The sequence below is a fragment of the Gopherus flavomarginatus genome, chromosome 6 (assembly GCF_025201925.1).
Source record: "Gopherus flavomarginatus isolate rGopFla2 chromosome 6, rGopFla2.mat.asm, whole genome shotgun sequence".
Lineage (NCBI taxonomy): Eukaryota > Metazoa > Chordata > Testudines > Testudinidae > Gopherus > Gopherus flavomarginatus.
In genome coordinates, this window is record NC_066622.1 from 63,503,871 (window position 1) to 63,527,464 (window position 23,594).

General features: G+C 40.6%; 1 protein-coding gene across 1 annotated transcript in view; it reads left to right on the top strand.

Moving 5' to 3' along the window:
* The window catches only part of RHOA (ras homolog family member A), an 84,794-nt gene that overhangs the window by 13,755 nt on the left and 47,445 nt on the right, over positions 1-23,594 (top strand). The window lies entirely within an intron of this gene.

Below are 23,594 nucleotides of genomic sequence, written 5' to 3' on the forward strand. Positions count from 1 at the left end.
TGCATCCACACACCCATTGTGTTAACCTAGGGTCCGAGACTGTGTTAAGCTGGAACATAGGATCCAGGCCTATAGCTTTCCTGTGTGCACACAGCCTTGGCTTGACTCTGGTCCTGAAAATCCTCCGGATGTATTCTAGAGTTACTAGGGGCAGAAGAGTAGCACTCCAGGCAGCCAGCGCAGCAGCCAGAGGTGCCATTATTGGCTGACCGAGGGTGCTCCCTGTTTCTGCTCCTCATGTGGTGATGGCAGCTCCTGTTCCAGCTCCTCTTTGCTGTTGCGTGGAGCCTGGCTGGAGCAGGGAGCAAAGCTGACAGGCAGGAGGTGGCTCCCTGCTGCTGGGATGTTGGGGGTTATTCCTCCCTCAGCACCACTGAGCTGGGAGCTCTGCTGCTACCCCTTCCTGCAGGACAGTGCTTGGTCGCCATCCTCCTCTCTGGTCCTTACTCCTGGGCTGCCCTTCACCTCCCTGGGGCTGCATGTGCAGGGGCACCCAGGATGTGTGCACTGTCAGGACAGTGAGTGGGGGCCAGCCTCAAAACTTCCCTACAGCCCCCCATGGATCTTTTGTGCCTGCCTCCTGGGGTGTGGTGGGGCAGATATAAGGGATCCCGAGGTGTGCTGGAGCACCCTGTACCCTGTGCCCTGGGGATGCACTTCATTGCTCTGCAACCAGCAGCAGCCAGGCTGGAGGTATGTGCGTGCGCGTTTTTAATCTGAAACCTGCATTTTATGTCAAACTTCTGAACAGATAAAAATAAATAAAACCAAACACATGCTTCGATTCAGTGTCCCATTTTAAAAATTAAGAATCACTGTAAAAGTTTTTAATTTTCATGCTTTGACAGCCCTGGAGCCTGATGCCTATTTACCCTCAGAACAGGTGCACAAGGACATTTTCCTGCCAGTGTGACTCCCCCTAGAGGGGGAGAACCCAATTCTCAGATTAGATGGTAGTTCAGTATATAAAGCCTTCTCAAACTGCAGTCACTCTACTGGGACAGCTATCAAAGGAGCTCATTATGCAGTTTGTGTCTTCCTTATGGGCACCTGAGTCCCATCAGTAGCACCATCACAGTTAGGGAAAAGGGTGGGCAGTAGAGTTTTCCTTCAGCGCAACACATTCATAGGGCTAGAGTATTGACCCTGGGGGGTGTGGTAGGTACTCTGGGATAAGGTTACTTTGACTTGGATCTGTGCACCACAGTGTGGATTCTAGAGCCCTAGGATCAAGCACAGTTCAGAAAATCCTTAACCTAGAGTTAAAATGCTGTGTAGATGCTCAAACCCAGGGTTTTCTGATGCAGGTCAGCTGATTTGAGTCCCTCAACGCTAGGCTTACACTGTGTAGACCTACCCTTGATGTCACTGGGATCAAGGGCTTAGTGGGATTCAGAGATTAGCTGGGTGGGTGTGTGTGTGTGTGTGTGTAGATGGATATAGATGTAGGCAATGAGAATATCCACAGTTAAATTAGCTTGGATTAAAAATAAACTGAAAGATAGAAACTTGTAGTTTGTAAGCCAACTTCCATTACATACGGAATTTTCCCAACAGGCCGTTTATTCCATTATTGTCCGTTATGTTGCACCTTCCTCTGAAGCATCTGGTGCAGGTAACTGAGAGAGACAGGACGCTATACTGAATGTACCTTGTCTCTAATCTGGTTTGGCAATTCCTGTGTTTCCGGCCTCCTTTGCTAGTATTATGCTTCCAATATAACTGTTATGGAAGCTACAATGCAGTTATATTGGAAAGCTGCTCCTCAGTTATTACTTCCTTCATTTTTTTCCCCCCACTCGTGGTATCATTTCCCTAATATTGAGTAAAATTCTGTAGTCAAGTATTAAAAATCAGGCAAGAAGTCTTTAAGTTCTGAAAAACGAAGTGTCTTGTTGCTGCTCTAATATGTTACCCTTTTAAAAATGGTTGTTAGTCCAGTATTAATTGTGATGTTGCAGCAGGTCTTTGGGTTGTTGGTATTGGAAAGTACTTATTTTTACTAAGGTCTTGGCTACACTTGCAAGTTACAGCGCATTAAAGGAGCCCCAGGCACACTAGCTCACTACCTGTCCACACTGGCAAGGCTCGTAATGCGCTCTGACTCCATCCTAGTACCACCTCAGCGAGCAGAATAATGTTTGATGCACCCCTGTTGGAGTTCCCCAGCGTCAGTGTGAACGAGATGTTGCATTACTGTGCTGTGATCAGCCTCTGGAAATGTCCCATAATCCTCTTGTCAGCTGGCCACTCTTGTCATTGTTTTGGATATGCCCTTTGAAAACTCCATTTGACAGCCAGCATGCTTATCTGCCCAAAGTCAAAGCAACCATTACTGTGGAATGTTGTGGTATGAGAGAGAGAGGCAGGGGGAGGGGGAGGTCTGCTGCTGTCTGAACTTACAGGACAACATGCTGACATGCCCCCCCAAAACCCAGTCTCTCCCCCCCATACACTCCCTATCACATCCATCCCCTCCCCGTTTGAAAAGCACGTTGCAGCCGCTTGCATGCTGAGATAGCTACCATAATACACTGCTCTCTGTGGCCATTGCAAGAGATGCTAATGTGGCCACGCCAGTGCGCTGTCAGTGTGGACAGACTACAGCCCTCTACGAAGGCTGGTTTAACTCAAAGTGCTCTACATCTGCAAGTGTAGCTATGCCCTAAAAATCTGCTGGGCAGTGCATTTAATTTCTCTTTCTGCAAATGAGCCCCCAATCAGACCCTGCAAAGGGTCTATTGAAACATTCACTGTAGGATCACAAACCAGTTTACTGTATAACTTGGCTGCATGTCTCTTTCTAACATTGAGATTAACAAAAGAGAGGGTTTTTAGGAGAGGGTTTCCTGCTTGTACACATTAGTTAGCTTCTAACCATTGGTTTTCTTTTTAAAAGTTTAAAAAAGCAAACTTCTGAAACTACTTTTTAAAAAAAAACATTGAGCTTTGATCAATTTTGAAAACATCGGTGAACCCTTATTAATATTTCATTGAACTTTCAGCATAGACACTTTCAGCAGTAGAAGTGGAGAAGGCAGGATATGCATTGATTTATGAGGTCTCTGGTAATGGCTGACATTCAAAGCAGAGAGTCTGGAGGTGGCTGCTGCAAAATGGATTAGTTAGTGAAAGGAAAGCAGAGTGAGCTGACCCACACTTATTACTGTAATAGTTGGCAAGCCAAGCAAATTCTTTACATCCAAAAGTAGCATGCCACTCTGGGTGCTAGCTGAATTGTATGTTGTAACTCAGGATTTGCCTAGATGGAAAAAATGATTTGTGTGTGGATCAGGTAAGTTGAAATGTGTTAGCTAACCCAACCTAACCTTGATTGTTTCCCCCAGTCTAGACAAACTGAGTGGAAAGTCTCAACCATCTCACTGACTGTCAGCAACATCCAGAAGATTATTTTTTACCCTGTTGCTTTAAAGAAGAATGTACTTTTAAAAAAGCCTCAGAATCAGTAATGAAAAGATGACAGAGTTATTCAATAAGCATTATACATTATCAAAAATGCATATGTTAAAATATATGGGCTTTTAAATATCTTATCCAAACAATGAGAAATTAGCAAGTCTGGTATGTTAGTGTTACGACTGAATATCTGTTTGAAATGAGAGCAGGGTTTCCAGCAACTGTCTGTGGAAAACCTATATCAGAAGGCTGTATACATTGAATAGGAGTAGGAAATAGTTTCAATAACATTTGGTGATAAGTTTGAAATAACTGCTTTTTGTTGGCAGATGTGTCTCCTGGGACTATACTTGACTCGTAACTTCTAAATCCAGCTTCTAAAACCTATATTCGGAGAAGCAATCTTGTTGTTTTAGATGTATCCAAGTTACACATTTGAGGGAAGCAAGGGAAGAGAAAATAGGAAGAACTTATTTTTATAAAAATTGTCTCAATATTCACCGTATGATATGACCATTAAACAGCAGGAGATTTAATCATAACTTTCTGATTTTTGTAGTTTGATTTTTTTTTTTTTTTTAATTCTGATGTGTAGCTTCAGAGGAGCAGCCCAACGCAGGAAGATGAGATGAGTCAGTTATCCAGTGGTCCACGCTAGTTCAGAAAAGAAGCTATTCTCAAGGGCCCTGCGTCCCCTGAGGCATAGAGGAGCTGGTCGCATTCTTGCTCAGGCTGGATTGATTTTAAGTCATTTTATCTCAGACCAGTTCTAATAATATAAATCAGTGAGTGGAAAATTTGGATTTAAAGAAAGCTTAATTATTTTGTTTACACTTCTTCATTATCTTCCTAAAGAAAATATCAGTTTGAGAATGAGCCACCACGTTGATTTGACTTATCACAAAATGTAGCCTTTATGCTAGATCTGGTATGCCTTTACGCTAACCAGAAGAATACACTGTAACTATACACATTTTATTTATATAATTAGTATTATAGAGTAAGAATTTGAACATTTTTAATATGATACATTTTTCAGTAGGTTAGAAAATGACTGTTGTACAGTTTCTTGTTTAACAGATTGAACATAAAGCATTATGCTAAAAGAATACAACTTAAAAATTAGGAAATGAAAGATTCCGTGGGCAGCTGATAACCAACTTGCATGTCAATTTGCATGTCCAGCCTGTGCACTTACTGAGACCAAGATCCTGTGGAAAAAAAACAGAATGTGATCATGCAATTGAAGACTCTATTGTATTGGGTCAAAATTGTGCAGGCAGCCGTAACTCTTTAATTTTCCAACTTTTGAGAGTTTGAGTTTGCAGCTGAGAGTTATTTTAGCATAGTTTGTCTATGTAACTTCTGGTTTTTTAAAAAGAAAAAGGTAAACTGTTGTGCAACTGTAACAACCACCTTCTTCCACATCCTGAATCACCCTCAGGGTTTGAACCCCAAACTGTCAGCTCCACAGTACAGGCTGCTACTTCTTGAGCTACAGGATTTAATTATATTAGCTGGCAGCAGGGAAAGGGTATTTTGCCAGAAGAGGGGATGGGAGTCAGGCCCCACCTGGCTGACCCTCTTCTTCCTCCAAAATGGGAGGAGCTCCTGCCCCAGAGCAAGATTGGCCACTGAGTCCAAGGAGTATTTAGGAGGTGCCAGACCTACAGCATATCTCTCTCTTACTGCATGGGAGTTTTCCAGGCTCCTACCCTATGTGGTGCTCCCAAAGGGATTGAGGGTAAACGTGCTGCTAAAGCAATGTGCTGGATCAGAAGGCTAACAGGATGAAGGGCTTCCCCCTGCTACAACTCCTGTCAGCTTCCATGTATTTCCCAATGTAGTACAATGTATGTTGCTGCTGCTGGTTTGGTGACAGGCCTCAGAATGTTCGTTTTGGAAGGTTGTCAGATTTTTTTCTGAGGAACGGAAGTGAAAGAAGGCAAATGGCATTTTTTAGCACTTGATGTGTCAGCCAAATCTAGAATTTCATGAGGCAAAGAAAAGACACTTCTATAGTCTGAAGGTGTTCCCTCTGTCTAATATCAAAAGCCTGCTGCAAACAGTAATGGTGTGAGAGCTTTTTAAAGGAAAATGTAGCAAGAATCCTTTTGTAATAGAAAGTATTAAGCAACCTAAATAGAGTGGCTAATACCAGCTCCCCCTCTCCCCCCGCAATAAAAGATTTACTTATCATTTGTGACAACCTGAATTTGAGTGAAAGTTGAATTCAGTCTAGCACCAACATTTTAAAAAATGTTACCTTAAATGTGTGGATACATTTAAGAAAGTTTTATCAAAACATGTTTCACATCTACAGCTAACAGATTTACTAAACAAAGGAAGCTTTATATGTAATCATTGAATTCATAGATTCTATTGTGATGATCTAGTCTGACCTCTCATATAGCACAGACTACAGAATTTCTGAAAATTATAACTAAAGCATATCTTTTATAATATCCTCTCTTGATTTAAAAATTCAGTGGTGGAAAATCCACCACAACACTTGCTAAATTGTTCCAATGGTTAATTATTCTCACTGTTAAAAACATAGGCCTTATTTCCGGTCTGAATTTGTCTAGCTTCAACTTCTAGCCATTGGATTTTGTTAATTCCTTTCTCTGCCAGATTGAAGAGCCTATTGTTAAATATTGTGAGCACGAGAACTGTACACAGTAGAGTGGTTTCACCAGTGTCAAGTATAAAGGTAAAACAACCTCTCTATTCATACTGTTTTTGCATCTTACAATTGCATTAGCTCTTTTGGCCGTAGTGTCACACTGGGAGCTCATGTTCATGGATAATCCACCATGACCCCCAAAACTTTTTCAAAGTCACTGCTTCCCAGGATAGTGTCCCCAACCCTGTAAATACAGCCTGAGTTCTTTGTTCCCAGATGCACACTTTTATGTTTGGTTGTGTTAAAACACACATTGTTTGCTTGTGCCTAGTCTGCCAAGCGAGCTAGATAGTTCTGAATCAGTGACCTGTCCTCTGTTGTTTACCACTACCCAATTTTTGTGTCATCTGCGAACTTGATCAGTGGTGTTTTTGTGTTTTGTTCCGGGTCATTGATAAAAATGTTAAATATCATAGGGCCAAAAACTGATCTCTGTGGGACTTTACTGTAAACAGACCTGCATGATGGCAATTCCCCATTTACAGTTACATTTTGTGATCTCAGCCAGTTTTTAATCAATTTAACAAGCATCATGTTTACTTTATATCATTCTATTTTTAATCAAAATGTCATGCAGTACCAAGTCAAACGTCATACAGAGGTCTTTAAGTATATTATATCAACACTATTACCTTTGTCAACCAAATTTATAATCTCATTAAAAGCAAGTTAGTTTGACAAACCTGTGTTGATTTGCATTATTTATATTACCCTCCTATAGTTCTTTATTAATTGAGTTTCACATCAGCTGCTCCATTATCTTGCTTGGGGTTGATGTCAGGCTAAGAGGCCTACAATTACCCAGATCATCCTGTTTCTTTGTTAATTGGGACAACATTAGCTTTCTTCCAGTCTTCTTGAATGTTTCTGGTGCTTCAGGACTTCTTGAAAAACAACACTAACAGTCCAGCAATCTCCTCATGCAGCTCTTTTAGAACTCTTGGATGCAAGTTATCCAGACAAGTTTGTTTTTAAAATGTCTAACTTTAGTGTCTCGGGAGGATGTTAAACAGCAACTACTAATGTAGTCATCACCATGTGAGACTATAACATCTGTGTTTTCCCCAAATACAAAACAGAAATATTTATTCAACACTTCTGCATTATTATTTATAAATTTACCATTTCCATCTAATAATGGATAAGTACCATTATCAGGATTCTGGTTCTTCATAATATATTCTAAAACCTTTTGTCCTTAACTCTGCTGGGCATAGAGTTCTCCTTGTGTCCTTTGCTTCCCTTATCAATTTTCTACAATTCCTAGCTTCTGGGTTATATGCATTTGTGGTGTGTGGGTGTTTTTTTACTGCTTCCTTTACTTCCCCTCTAAAGCAGGTTGTTTTTTAGCCAGCACAGACGACTTAATTGTTGGATTGTGGCTTTTTGGGCATCTACTACAATGTTTTTCAACAATTCTAAATTTTCATTCACGTTTTTCTGATTAAATTCATTCTCCCAGCTGATTTGGCTCGTAATTTTTTAGCTTTGTGAAACTGTCCCTATTAAAGCACCAAGTATATACATTACTGATCTGGACTTCATTCTGTTGGCACATTATAAATGTAGTCAAATTGTGAACACTTTTCCTAGGTGACCATTAACTTCTGGGATCAGTCCCTCTTCATCTGTTAGACTCATAGACTCTAGGACTGGAAGAGACCTCGAGAGGTCATTGAGTCCAGTCCCCTGTCCTCATGGCAGGACCAAATACTGTCTAGACCATCCCTAATAGACATTTATCTAACCTACTCTTAAATATCTCCAGAGATGGAGATTCCACAACTTCCCTAGGCAATTTATTCCAGTGTTTAACTACCCTGACAGTTAGGAACTTTTTCCTAATGTCCAACCTAAATCTCCCTTGCTGCAGTTTAAGCCCATTGCTTCTTGTTCTATCATTGGAGGCTAAGGTGAACAAGTTTTCTCCCTCCTCCTGATGACACCCTTTTAGATACCTGAAAACTGCTATCATGTCCCCTCTCAGTCTTCTCTTTTCCAAACTAAACAAACCCAATTCCTTCAGCCTTCTTTCATAGGTCATGTTCTCAAGACCTTTAATCATTCTTGTTGCTCTTCTCTGGACCCTCTCCAATTTCTCCACATCTTTCTTGAAATGCAGTGCCCAGAACTGGACACAATACTCCAGTTGAGGCCTAACCAGCGCAGAGTAAAGCGGAAGAATGACTTCTCGTGTCTTGTTTACAACACACCTGTTAATGCATCCCAGAATCACATTTGCTTTTTTTGCAACAGTATCACACTGTTGACTCATATTAAGCTTGTGGTCCACTATGACCCCTAGATCTTTCTGCCATACTCTTTCCTAGACAGTCTCTTCCCATTCTGTATGTATGAAACTGATTGTTCCTTCCTAAGTGGAGCACTTTGCATTTATCTTTATTGAACTTCATCCTGTTTACCTCAGACCATTTCTCCAATTTGTCCAGATCATTTTGAATTTTACCCTGTCCTCCAAAGCAGTTGCAATTCCTCCCAGTTTGGTATCGTCCGCAAACTTAGTAAGCATACTTTCTATGCCAACATCTAAATCGTTGATGAAGATATTGAACATAGCCGGTCCCAAAACAGACCCCTGCGGAACCCCACTTGTTATACCTTTCCAGCAGGATTGGGAGCCATTAATAACTACTCTCTGAGTACGGTTTATCCAGCCAGTTATGCACCCACCTTATAGTAGCCCCATCTAAATTGTACTTTCCTAGTTTATCTATAAGAATATCATGCGAGACCGTATCAAATGCCTTACTAAAGTCTAGGTATATCACATCCACTGCTTCTCCCTTATCCACAAGGCTCGTTATCCTATCAAAGAATGTTATCAGATTAGTTTGACACGATTTGTTCTTTACAAATCCATGCTGGCTATTCCCTATCACCTTACCACCTTCCAAGTGTTTGCAGATGATTTCTTTAATTATCTGCTCCATTATCTTCCCTGGCACAGAAGTTAAACTAGGAAGTTAGGAAGTTGTCAACTATAATGTATAATGTTTTTTACAACTGGCAGCACAAGACCTCCATCATATGTCACTCAAATTGAAGCCCCCTGCGATCATGTGGATTTTTTCTGTGCATTATAAATACGTGTGTAGATCTCCATGTCTTTCAAGTTCTGCAGCTAAGAACTGTTATCTCCCACCTCATTTTTATTTATAAAGTAGAAGATTAAGACAAACTGTCCTGCTTTTTCAAGACCCTGTCAGGTTCTAAACTTTGAATAAGTTAGTCCAACTGAAGAAAATATTTTTCATCTCAACAGACGGTATTTCTGTTTAAAAGCCATTCATCACTTTAGCAAACTCTGGCTAGCTGGTGACTTTCACCATTTTAGCAGTTTGACTTTCTTTATGGCTTTGGCAGCAAATATGTACTGTTTGATGGTGCACCTCAAGCCCTGACATTGATTATGATTGATAGACTATTAGGGGCTCATATCACAGCAGCATATTCTTTGTCAGTTAGGCTATCCTGGTACTTTGTGTTACAAGAAAATGTGGTAGAGTGAGTATTCGATCTATCCACTCCTTCACTGCCTGGAATTTTTCTGTAGTTTTGTTGAAGTTGTTTCCAGATTTCAACAGTATCCGCAATAGAGAAGGTTCTTTAGCATTTGGTCACTGTGGAAACAGGTTTCAGTAAATGCTGCATATTTTCTACATCTTTATTTCAGTGGTGACTGCTTTGGCTGTAATAGTTCCAACTGTTTTTGTCATGACTTTCTTTACAAATTGTAGCAGGATTGATCCGTTCTTAATAAATAGTTCAACACTATCAACACTGTTGACTGCAGACAATGAACTAGACTTTGTAAAATAAAGAACTGTTTTGCCAACTGTCATGATACTGTTGCAAGTCTCACAATAACTGGTATTTTCTTTAGAGCTCAAGTGTATAGAGTCATGTGAGTATGTGACACACTGTTTTCATTAAAAAAAAAAAAGACTGAAAAAACCCCCAAACGTTTATACCTTCCTGGCTGCAGCAAAACACATGGAAATCTGACCCTTTAAAGGTTCCCAACCCAGAAGGCAAATAAGCCAAAAGTGTATATTTTTAGATCTTGTGATCTTTTCGTGCTTCACTCATGAGGTGGGGTTTTTTTTCTTTCTTTTTTAATTCAAGCAGTGGAGGGGATGATTGTTTGTTTGTATTACCATTGCTCTTTTACTGCCCTTTAGTCCTCTGACCCCAGCTTTTCAGCTGGTCCATTTCAGTTCAGCCCCCTTCCAGGGGGTAACAGATCCATATACAGTCCTTCCCTAGGCCTGTCTAAATTCCCTTCTCTCAGGGCACAGCCGCTTCTCCAATGACTGTTGGGAGGGTGGGGGACAGAGGACCCGGGCCACCCACTACTCCAGGGACTCTCTGAGTAGCCACATGCCATATCCCTTTAACTAACTTCTTTTCCTTAGGTTATGGGGAGGTGGCCCATCTTAATTGAGTCCTGGCAGCCAGCCAGAATCTATTCCCTTGCTTCCTCAGTCCCTGCCAGCAACAACCTGCTTTAACCTTTGCAGCCAGCCAGGAGCACCTCTTGCTCCCCTAGTCTCTGCTATCAGACCGAACTCACTCTGGCTGTGCAGCTCCTTTTATATGAGCCTGCTGGGCCCTCATCGGCTGCTCCCTGCAGCCTCTCTGATTGGCTGCTTCCCCTTTGACTGTAGTGCTTAGAGGACCTCCCTAATGCTCCTTCCTGATATGGGTGTTGCAGCACCCTAAGGCCTCCAGCCGGGGCCTTTGGGCCTCATTACAGGAGAGATTTAAGGAAGATAATGCTGTAGCTTTGTGGATGTGTATATGAGAGGCAGTGAAGATTGCTTGTTTGCAGACTTAACAGGTGGGGGGCAATGGAGGCTAGCATCCTGGGGAAGACTGTAGATCAGTAAGGAATGAGAGATGGTAGATAAGGTGGGGGGCGGGCTTGGAAAGTGAAGATAAGCAGCTTATGTTTGATGTAATAGGAAGGGGGAAAATCTATGGAGGGATTCATAGGGAGGGGGTGACATGGTCAAAGCAATAGGCTAGGAAAGTGATCTTTGTAGAAGCATTGTGAATGGATATGAACAGGGCAACATTGCATTTGTCAAGGCCAGAGAAAAGAATGTGTGACAGGTTACAAGTGTTCAGAGTAGCAGCCGTGTTAGTCTGTATCCGCAAAAAGAACAGGAGTACGTGTGGCAACAAAAGTTACAAGGACACTCCCTAGCGTGTATCGTAAGGGGTCAAAGCAGCAGCCAATTAACCCTGACCTACTAGAGAGAGCAAGCCCAATATAATGGGCTACTTGGAAGGCAGCAGTGGGAAACAACTGGGTGTTGTTGCTTGCTGTGCCCCCAAGTCTATATATGGAAACTGCTGCTTGTTGCTGTTTGTATTTGTTAGTACTGGTTTTGTGTTCTGCTTGGATTCTTCATAAGTTTTCATAAACATGTCCCAGGGAAGAAGGGATGACAACTAACTAAAAGCTGCCTGACTGCTTTATTTTATGAGCTGGAAAATCAGGGTGATGTTGCAGTTCTTGAGACATGCTATAAAAGTTTAGATGAGAATGTTTGTTTGTTTGGATGGATGGATGGATGGATGGATAGGAAAGACTTTATCTTAAAGATGTTATGTGGAAAGAATCTGCAAGTTTTAAATGTAGCTTGACTATGAGGACTTAAAGGTCCAAATCAAAGATGACTCCCCGATTATGGACCTGATTTACAGACAGGAGGTGGTGTCCACAGTGATTGAGAAAGGAGCAGGGGGAGAGCTTGGGATGCGGGCGATGGGAAGCTCTGTCATAGCCATGTTAAGCATGAGCTGGCAGACATCTGCACAGAGATGGCAGGGAGGCTGAGGTTTTAGTTTGGACAGAAGGAATAGATGGGTAGATCTTTGAGTCTTGAGCATAAAGCTAATTGAATTTGTTTGCAAATGGGATTACCCCAAGATTGTGGCAGTGAGGAAAAGTAATAAGTAGTTATTGCTGAAAGCAGGACTGGGAGAAACAGCAGAGCAAAACAGACAGCTGCCATGTTCTGTGGTCCTGTTGAAGTGAAAAAGAGAGCTGCTGCTCACAGTAAATGACATGGAAAAGAGAAAATAAACTGTATTAGAATTGACGTCTGCCTGAAAAAGTTGAAGGAGGAAATCTTAGTATCCACAAACTTTAGTTAAGGGATCATTTAAATTTGAGCTCTGTGGAAGAGGTGACACAAAGCCTATAGACTTTGTGAAATTTCATCACTGTTGTCAAAATGAATTTACTATGAAAAAGGCTAGAGCACATTCAGAACTTATATTCCAAAGCCACAAGCTCAAGTTTGTCCAAAACCATCTCTCTCCTCTTTAAAAAAGAGAGTAGAGCTGGGTGAAATTTTAACAACACTTAAAAGATCAGCTGTGGGTTTCCATTTGACTTCTAATTAAACTTTCAGTATCATTCACATAGACTCTAAAGAAGGGAAGAACTGATAATAAATCATGACCAATGGTGAAACCCAAGAAAAAGAGGGTAGGAAAAGAGACCCTCTATAGAAAAGTCAGTGACAGATGTCGTATTGTGAAACAGGAGAGCTCGGATACCTGAAGATTAACCAAAAGGGATTTACTGGGCATCATCCAAATGAGATGTTGAATAATAACTATATTAATAATAAGAAAATACACAGTTCAGTTTTGATTGGTGTAAATGTGTATGTGTAGTAGCTGTGCTTAATATTTAAAATATAGAGTAAATTATTGTTTAGGGGGTAGAGCTGTGGAGTGAGTGGTCTTGAGAAATTAAAGAATGGATCCAGAAGAGGGATCTCCATGGATTCTGTGTAAATCTTTGTCGCGTAACTCAAAACATACTATAATAGACTGTTCCTAAAAGTGAGAGTTGAGGTTCCATGAGTGGAGAAGGTATGCCTCCGGGCCAGCAGAAGGTAAGTATTCCCAAATATTTAGGAAGGAAGAATACAGGGGGTTCAGCAAACAGGTCAGTTATTTGGAGACTGATATTCTTGTGATTTTTTTTTTACTTTGGGGTTTAAGATGATACAGAAAGTAGAATGTGGGTGAGTGGAAGCGAAATGGCTGAGGATGGGAAATTTTTTATATATAAATAAAATATGTAAGTTTCCAAGAAAAAATTATGCTAAATCCGGGCATACAGAATTGTGGGAACAATATACTCAGCAATGGACATTTGCCAAACAAAGGGCAGCATATAGATGCCTTCTTCAGAGACATAGTTTCCTGCAAAACAAACCAAAAAAACCAAAACCAAAACCAGCAAACATACTTTATATTTGGAGGTGGTTTTTTTTGTAGTAATAGTAAGTTTGACAGACTTATCTGGATTTGTAAACGTTAGTAAAGACAAAATTTTCTTTCAGTGTAAGAAAATTCTCAAGCCGTACATTTTGGGTAGTGTAAATGTTTCTCTAAACTAAGTGATAAACTCATTTTGTAATGGTTAATAATTTCTTCCTGGGACTTGCAAGGAAATGAGTTGTACATTTGTTAAAACTTCCTAAATAAACCTTTAATTTGAGAATCCTATTTATAGTTGTGTACAGTATACTGGTAATGAGACAGGGCACATGTAGTTAGGGCTCAGTAGCATGAGAGAACCTCTAATTTTAGGGCTGGTCTACACTGAACATTTAAATTGGTGTATCTACTCCTTGCAGGACTTGTCTATGCTTGAAACGCTGCAGTGGGGCTAGTGTGCCACTGGATCGCTTTAATGAAGACACTACCTACACTGATGGGGGACGGGTTTTCCCACCAGTGTAGGTACTCTATCTCGACCTACCACTGCCTACACTGGAGATTAGGTGGGTTTAACTGCATTGCTTGGCGGTATGAGTTTTTCACACCCCGAACAATGTAGGTATACTGACCGAATTTCCTAGTGTAGACCAGATTCATCACTGTAGTTAGTTCACCTCCCTGGGAGTCAGTAGCTAGGTCAGTGGAATAATTCTTCTGTTGACCTAGCACTGTCTATCCCAGGTGTTGCGTCAGCATTGCTATGTTTCTCGGGTGTGGATTTTTTGCACCCCTCAGAGACATAGCTGTATGGATGTAAGTTTTTTTTTTTCAGTGTAGATCAGTCCTAAGACTAGAGCAGGGGTAGGCAACCTATGGCACGTGTGCTGAAGGCGGCATGCGAACTGATTTTCAGTGGCACTCTCACTGCCTGTGTCCTGGCCACTAGTCTGGGGAGCTTTGCATTTTAATTTAATTTTAAATAAAGCTTCTTAAATAATTTAAAACCTTATTTACTTTACGTACAACAATAGTTTAGTTATATATTATAGACTTATAGAAAGAGACCTTCTAAAAATGTTAAAATGTATTACTGGCACGCGAAACCTTAAATTAGAATGAATAAATGAAGACTCCGCACACCGCTTTTGAAAGGTTGCCGACCCTTGGACTAGGAGTTCTCTTACTGCTGGAAAAAAAGTGCTGCAGAGGAGGTTCCTAATATGTTCAAGAGGGAAGGATTCTACCAAGGTGCTTTTTAATCCTGTCTCCCCCCCCCCCACAAAAAAAAGTGTGGCTCCCCCAGCCCAGACACACCCTTTACCCCTCAGAGGCCAGCTGCATGGATCCCCAGCCCAGACACCTACACCCTGTACCCCTCAGAGCCTAGCCAAATCTCCCTCCAAGCCCAGACACCCTCTATTCCCCAGAAGCCAGCTGTGGGGACCCCTGGCCCAGATACTCTCACGCACGACCCTTTTAGAACCCAGGGATCTAGAGGGAGAAACAGCCTGATACTGGGCCTTGGCTTGCACAGAGTTTTCTGTGCGCTGCCACCTTCTTCCTTCAGAGCATGCTGGGAACCTGAGCTGCTGGGATCCCTCCAGTTCCCTCCTGCCAGCCTTGTTTTCTATGTGTGAGCTGGGCTGTGCTGGGTCCAGCTGCCCCTAGTGGTGGCCAACATTTCTGCAGCCCATTTCTATGAGAGGAAAAGGAAATTCTACTCTCTCAACATAAATTTCTGCAAAATTGTGCAGTGGTGCAGAATTCTCCCAGAGTATACGATGTTGTCAGTCTTGTACTAACTGCCACTGGTGTACATCTGGAACCTTGTGTGTGTGTGGTGAATCTCCTTCCATTTTCTAAAATAATACAGGGCTTTCCTGTTGACGGTTTTACCTGTGTAGGTGGTGGGAGGGGCACCCACAAGGGAAAACACAGGAAGTGGGGAAGGACTATAAACAGCACTTCAGCTCTTACAAGGTTTTTACAAAGAGTCCTCCCTAAATCCCCGTGGAAGTAGGTATTCTCCATTTTGCTAATAGGGAAACTGATGAATGCAAGTGAAATGACCTCATCCAGTGCCACGGATCAGGTCAGTGGCAGAGCTTGGACTATAAATTGGGACTCCTGATTTCCATTCCCATCCTTGTACTGCTAGAACTCTCTCATTCTTGGTAGAGGCACAAGGTGCTGCTAAAGGCAGTTGATTTAACACCTAGAAGTATGTGCCTTTTGACAGTGTGTTGAGGTGACTGAAGGAACAACACAAGCAGGCTCTGGAAGGCTCTTTCCTACTTCCTCACAATATTCAGGCGCTAGGAAAGTTGTCACAGCGTGGACTATTAGGAGAGGAAATAACCAAGGCCCATGTCCTTTGTGGCAGAGATTTGTGACTGTGGTAATTATATCAGACTGAAATTATCCAGGCTTTCTTGTCTCCAAAGGAGTATATTTCAAAGCTTGAGCAGTAATCAGTTGTCCTGAGTATAAAGAGTGGAAAGAAACGTACTCCTTCCATTAAAAAAACTATATAGATTTCGGTGACCTTTAAGCAGCTGTTATGCCAGTGGCTAGAGGTGGAAAGTTAATTTGGCTTGGAGGTAGCTTTCATGGAGAAGTGCCTTTGAGTTCTGCAACAAAAAAATGGCCTGGATGTGGCAATGGAGCCTTTGAAAACAATCTAATTTTGCACATGTGTAATACAAATTAGCAGGGTGGATTTGATTTAAATCACTGGTCATAATTTCTACATAAAGTGCAATCTTGTTGGTGGTTATAACTTTAATACATATTCTTCACAACTCAAGATTTAGTGTTCATTTTTAGAAGGTACCCACTATATACATTAAGTGATTTTATTTTGAAAATGTTTCAGATTAGTTTTACAGCTATATCAGAAAATGAATTATTATTTCATTTAGCAAAAGTAATTGAAGCAGATAGTTCACCGCCCAATGACTTCATAAATATCTCCAATTCAACAGGTTAATTATTAATATTTGGAGGATTTTCTTGCCATTCTGTATTAGGAGTACAAGACAGACATTAAAATTGTTTTATTTAACTAAAACAACAATGTTATGTATTCTGGATTTTTTTCTTCAACAGCAGACATAATATTTTAACAAAACAAGCATATGAAATTTTGAATTTAAACATTCAAGTTTTTTAAAATCCTGTTTGTTTTTGTTTTGTTTTAAACTAAAATAGTTAAATGAAATAGTCAATTTAATTTTTGGTTTTTTTTAAATGTAAGCCAGGTCTACATGAGAAACTTAAAATATTGGCTTCTGCAGCTAACTCAGTCATCTTCATCTTCATTTTCCTGTTTGTTCATAATATGAAAAGGAAAACAAGCTTTCCTGCTTTTTCAGGTCCCAAACAGTTTCTCAATTTGGAATGAATTAGTCCAAAGGAAGAAAATATTCTTTCTACACCAGCAGAAAATGCTATTGCTGTTAAAAGTGAGATTATCACTTCAACAGTCTCTGAATCCAAGTGCTTAAGTGACTTCTACCAGTTCACTGCTGTGACTTTTTTTAAAACATCATCAGCAAACATATATCTTGAATGGTTCACCCTTAGCTCTGAAGTTTATTATAGCTGGCATTATGGAGGGATGATTACTGAATGTCTTCTTCAGCAGTTAGGGTTTGACCCTAGTACTGAGTATTGAGAATATTTACAAGAAAATGAGCTGGCGATAGTGCTTGTCCCATATGTTTTATTACTACTTGTAATTTAATTCTGTCATTGCCTATTTTTCTTTTTAAGATCTCACTCAGTTCCTTCCAAATTTCAACAGCATCAGGAATAAAAGAGCTATTTCCCTGCATTTTGTTCAAGGCTACAGAAATAGGCTTCAGGGTCTTCAGCATGTGTTCAACATTTCTGTTGAGAACTTTGGCTGTGACAGTGCCATCTATTTTTTCACGATTTTGTTCACAAACTGTCATCAGATTAGGCCAGTTCTTGATATCGAGGTCAAAACAGTCCACTACTGAGTTCCATCACATGTCTTGTGGGAAAGTTAGCTTGGTTCCTCCCACTTTTTTCAGAGCAGCTGCTGCAAAGTTGTTCTTTCGGAAGGAATTTGCAATTTCAACAATATTAGCCTTTATTTCTGGAACACTGAAGTCTTTGGCTCAAAGTGCATCAAACGAGCATTGCAACCATATGTTATTAGCTTGGGATTTTCTTCACTCTCTTCCAAATAATTTGTTCTCATCTTGGACAAATTTGCAGCATTGTCTGTGACCAAGCTGCGTACTAGACATTTGATTTTTTTCCCCACTTTGTTATTGCTTTTACTGCTACTTCCTGTAACTATTCTGCTGTGTGCATTTCCTGATGTATCAATTGTTTCTGTAGGGAAGACATTCCGTTCTTCTGTTGTCACACAAGCATATACAACAGGATCATTGTGGACATTGCTCCACCCATCAAGACTCAGGTTAACAATTTTACCCTCTAGACCTTTTGCACACTGCTCAATTTCTCATTCATACACTTTATCCAGCAATTTGCCTGTGACATCTGCTCTGTTGGGTGGACTGTATCCTGGTCTTAATGACTGAACCATGTTAATGAAGTGTGGGTTCTCAATCATACGGAAAGGAGAGTTTGTTGCATAAACAAACCAGGCAATTTTTTAATCAATTACCCTTTTTGGTAATCTGCTGGTTCTTATCAAAAACTTATCTGTGGCTGTTTCTGGATGATGGAGATTTTTTTATTCTCTTTTTGCTACAGGTAATACTGTGGCTCTGTGACATACATGATGTAACTGAAACACTATCATTGTCAGATAACTCTGAAACTATAGAAAATGATGGTGATCTTGAAGGTGGATAGTCTTCAGAATCCTGTATGTTGAGTAGGGATTCTCCAAACAAAATAAGTCACTGCAGTTATTTAATTATTACCATATTGCTCATTGTATTCACTGACACTCAGTACTATCGAGTTGAAATTGTAAAAGGAAGATCTGCCTATTTCAGCTATTTATTTTTATCACAACTGCTTCTAAAATGATAGTACCCTAGAGTAACAACTATATATTTTTTGCTCAAACATGAGAATTCAAGAATAGTCCAGAAGGAAGACAGGCAGTCCTTAAGAAAGAAGTATGAAATAAAGAAGTTTACCAGCCTGAAGATCCTGCATGTTCAGCATGTCCCTTTCATCATCTTCAACGCAGCTTCCTCCTGAGAAGGAACACTTCTGCATGCTGATATTTCATTTGGGCAAGCAGGCCTTGTATTTCTTGGTTGCACTGCTTGCATTTTGCATGCATACCTGTCTTACCCACAGGTAGAGGAACTTCATTAAAATATTCCCGAACTGGGTCTCTGTTACAGCCTGCTGCCATTATAGGTTTTCCCTTCTAGTGAGAGAATGGTATCTATGATAGATCTCAAATCAATGAAGGCTACACTCAGACCCCAAGACTTCTGGAATATGCTGCTCAAACAGTTTCACTTTTTGTTTCTACATCCTGTCCCTCCCTTCTCACATTTATCTCTAGATTTCTTCTCCTTGTCCAGATCTATTCTACCCCCAACAATCAAAAAGTTCAATGAATAGAAGAAACTTTGCACTTTTAGAGAGAGGCAAAGGATTGACTGTGTACACAAATTTGCAGAGGGATAATAAGGTTGAGGTCTGTTTCTCACCTTTATATATTATTTACTTATTTTAAAATATTTTTGCTGTTAACAGCATATTATCTCTGGAGACACAAATCCGCAGTTTGAGAACTACAAAACTAAGCATCTCTGATGGTAGCTTCTAGACTGAGCACTGAGTCCAATTGGGTAGATAAAAAGTTTAACCTAAATAATCGATACAGAAGCCCCTGAAAGCCCATGAGGTTGGGTCTCTAATCCAAGAACTATTGGAACTCATTTGCAAAACTTTTCTTAAACATTGCATGAGTATATTGTCTCATACTATAGAATTTATAATCCCTATTCCATGATGAGTTATCTTTGAGCTATATTGTATCTTAACTAAAACTACCTTTAGATGGATTTTTTTGAGGAAAAAACCTAATTTAAATAAAAATCTGTTTAATATCATTGATTTTTATCCACCCTACAAAGTAGACTAATTGTACATAAAATAGAGGTTTTTTAGACAGATGTAGGATAAGTTGTGCCGTTGTAGTGAAAAACTTAACAAATGATGTGCTGTGAATGAAGCAGAGTTATGCAGGAGCCCTTGATTCGCTCTACCCACATGTTTTTTGGGAAACATCTTCCAGAAGATGGGCATGATGGATCATTATAGTGGGGTCTAGCAAATGTTTCCATACTATGGATATTCTTTCTTTTCTTTCAGAACAAACCTCTAGGAAATTCCATTATTAAAAATATGTAACAAGGACGCTGAAGTTGCACACTGAATCAGCTTTTACTGACTTTGGAGTATTTCAGGTTACCTGTGCAGCCTTAAACTCTGTTAATTTGCATATGTTGTTATAATCTGCTGGTACATAATTAATATTTCTCTGTTCAATACTGTTTTCTACAACTTCAGTCGTATGTAGCATCTTGAAAAGTACTCCCGTTTTTCTGTTTACACTAACTTCTTTTGCACACTTGTGAGAATCTTTGATTTTGACTTTTTATAAATAAACTTTTATCATCTGAGTCAGGAAATAAAGGCCTATGATGGGCAAATCATTCATCTGACATCTCTGATAAACAGTTTTATTTGCCTCCACAGAGCTCCATATTATTATTTTTTCTTTTTCAGCTGGCTGTTTTTTAAAGAAATTTTTTTTTCCTTAATCATCTCTCGAACTCCATACAGCTCCTGTCTAGAGAGTTCTTGAGGTGATTTAAACCACAATTGAACCTTTCAGGCTACTCATTTATACAATAACAATGAATACTTTGCACACTCCATAGTAGCTTCCACCTGAGTATCTTGACGTTCTTTTACAGAGATATATTAGTTTCTCAGTTCCCTGTGCTCTAGGTAACGTATCTCCATTTTTTATTTATTTATTTATTTATTTATTTTGGAGGAACATAAGTCTTACAGCATTACTAGTTGACTTTAATCTTGTGGCTTTATGGTAGGTTCTGTCATTTCCCTTTCTGATCCATTCTTCTTAGTGCTAGTCATTCCTTCTTGCAAAAGCACAACTCTTGTTACCAGAATTGGAGCCTTCCCAAGGTAGGCTGCACTGAAAGCAGGCTCCTGACTCTCTCCTATCTGTCAATCATGGTAGTGAGGTCAGCTATTGTTCTCTTCGTTTGTCATGTCTCTTTCCAGTTCAGCCTTGATGTAAGCAGATGACAGTGGTACCTATTTTTGTCTGGGCAGAGAGGTTGTCTAAGCAGACTGAAAGCGAAATAACTAAATCTGTTTTAATTCGTATCTTTAGTTACTTTAAGTCTGTGTGAATACTTACTCCAGAATACTAAGGATGTAAATTTAAAACAAATATACCTTATATACTCAATCATAAGCCAGTTTGTTTATAAGCTGATGCCCCCAAGATGAATACATAAAAATGGAAATTTTTTATAACTCGTTCATAAGCCGACACTATAATTCAAGGGTCAGCAGACTTTGGCTCCCAGGCCATCAGGATAAGCCGCTGGTGGGCTGAGATGGTTTGTTTACTTGGAACGTCCGCCCATATGGAGTTTACATATGTAAACCTAAGTAAACAAAGTGCCTGGTGCGCCAGCTGCTTACCCAGATGGGCCGGGACAGCAGCTGGTGGGGAAATTTTTTTGGGAGGGAAGAGCCGGGAGTCAGGGGAGTAACCCCTGTGACCACCCCCTAAACTACCCCACCCCTAGCCCAGGACCTCCACGCTCTTGCCATCCTATCCCTTCCTGCCTTATCTGGGAGGGCCAGGGGAGGATGTCTCTGTCCTGGCTGGAGCTGCTCCGGCGGGCCAGGCGGCCCGGCCGCAGCCTGCTCTGGTGGGCCCGGCCAGGCGGCGACAGCCTGCCAGCCCCAAAGCTGCAGCTGCTTTGGAGGCTATGAGGAGAGCAGCATGGCCAAAAGGGGAGAGACTCTGGCCCCACCTCTTCCCTTCTGGCTGTGCTGCCTCTCCTTGCTGCCTCTGTTGGCGGGAGGAGCTATGTCCCACCTCTCCCTCTCCATACCCGTTCATAAGCCGACTCCCTTCTCTGGTGCTTCCCTTTTTAACTAAAAATATTTGGCTTATGAACGAGTATATATGGTAGAAATTTTCGTTTCAGGTTGTGTGTAGGCAAGCTCTGAATTTGGCCGAGAGTTCATTATAGAGAAAACAGTTTAAAGAACTATTCTTAAACCTTTGGCTTTTAGTGAACTGTGTAAGTCCTGAAGGACAGCCAGTATTTGAGACATCACTTTAAGCTTTACTGTTTCCAAAATACTTTTCCTTTAAAGTTGGAAGTCCTATGGTTTTACATCAAGATTAACTACTGTACAGCAACAAGAATCTACATTCTCACTCTTCATCCAGAGTTCACTTGGAGAGTTTCCACAGGCAATGACATTCCTGCTTATAACCAAGCACACTGTCCAAGAAAAACCATTTGCATTTTGTTGTACAGACAAAACTACACAGAATCTTTTTAGGGGGCAAGACAAAGATGCCACATTTATTATGATAATGATCTGATTTATGACCAATAACTAATGTCTTAATCCTTATACACACACATTATGCCTAATACCTGCGCGCGCACACACACAGACACATCCATCAGATGTTCTGCAGCTGCTGCATAATTACCAGCCCTGGACATAGCTTGAGTTCGTGGCTTGATTTTGCAGCTTGGGTTCTTAGCTTGTGGTGGCTAACTGGCCAGGAAAGCCGGGCACAAGGACGAGCTGGGTCTCTGTTGGGCATGCACCGATGTCCTTCCATGTTGGCAGCAGAATGTTACTCTCCAAAGTCTTCCATCTCACCCATCCTTTTGTAGGCTTTAGTTTGAATTCAGAGTCTATAGGCCTTGCTGTGTCAGGCTGCCTCTGGGTTTGGTGATTGATCACCGGTCAATTGCAGGCATGACTTTCAGCCTGGGACGTGGCTTTGAGCTTCCTTCTATTGTACCTTTTCTTTTTAGGGTGGACTCTTCTTACTTCGTTAGGGCTCTTGTCTGCATCTTCAGCCGGTGGGATTTGAACTTTATTTCATCAGGACAGGCTGGGGCTGGAGGTTGATTCCATCATCCATACATACCTCAGTCACTCGTCTAAACTAAACTAATAAGATTACAGCAGGGTTTGCAAAAATGAAGGTTGGAGGAAACTTTTACAAAATGGAGTGAGCGTTTTTAAAAAGGAGGTTGAATTACAATATGGCAGAGTCAACAGAAGTTTAAATATAGACAAGTGTAGTGGATGGCAAACAGTGAACAGAAGTTACAATGTAGGCAAGTGTAGTGAATGGTGAACAGAAGTTACATTAATAAAGTGAACAATTAAAAACAATTTCATTTATCAGTTCTACAATTTCCTTTGAGAGAAACTTGTCATAATTTTAATCACAAGTCTGACTGAATACATTCTTTTTATTGAATCACTGCTGACAGAGTATTTTGCTATAATTCTAGATTAGAGAGCATATTTTGATGGGAAGGAGTGTAACTTCTAAAGCTGTTCTAAAAATGGAAAATCACTTTCCTGAAATTTTAAATAAATTTTGTTTCACAGGGTTGAAAATTAAAGCAATCATTCTTTTTCTTTACATTTTTCATGAAACATCAATGTTTTGTACTTCCTTTTTTGCCAGCGAGTGCAGTGTCCAGGGTTTTTTTCATGGTTTTTCTCATAACTTCTCCATCTTTAGAAAAGTTAGTGGCACAAGGAAAATTGAAGCACTATAACTTTGTCACTCTAAAGTTGGGCGTTTTAAAAAGTTAGAGTGGAAAAGGTGAGGTGGGGGGGAACAATGTTTATCCTTGTCAAGGCTGATTTCCCACTCTGCTACTTTGAGTGCAGAAGGTGGGGGCCCACAGGGACTCTAAAAATTAATATTTCCACTCCAGGTTCGTATTAAACTCCCAAGGTTACAGCTTTTTCTGACCTTGGATTGGTAAATGCTGCCACTACCCACGTGAAAAATTCCTCTGAGAACCCAGGAAGGTGCACTTGGGGAATTCCTTCCTGTGGAGTACCCTCAAGCCCTTTAACCTCCGCTCCAGGGAAGAACTGAGAAAGAAAAACAAAGAAAATCAACTGTTGCTACCAGCTAATTAAA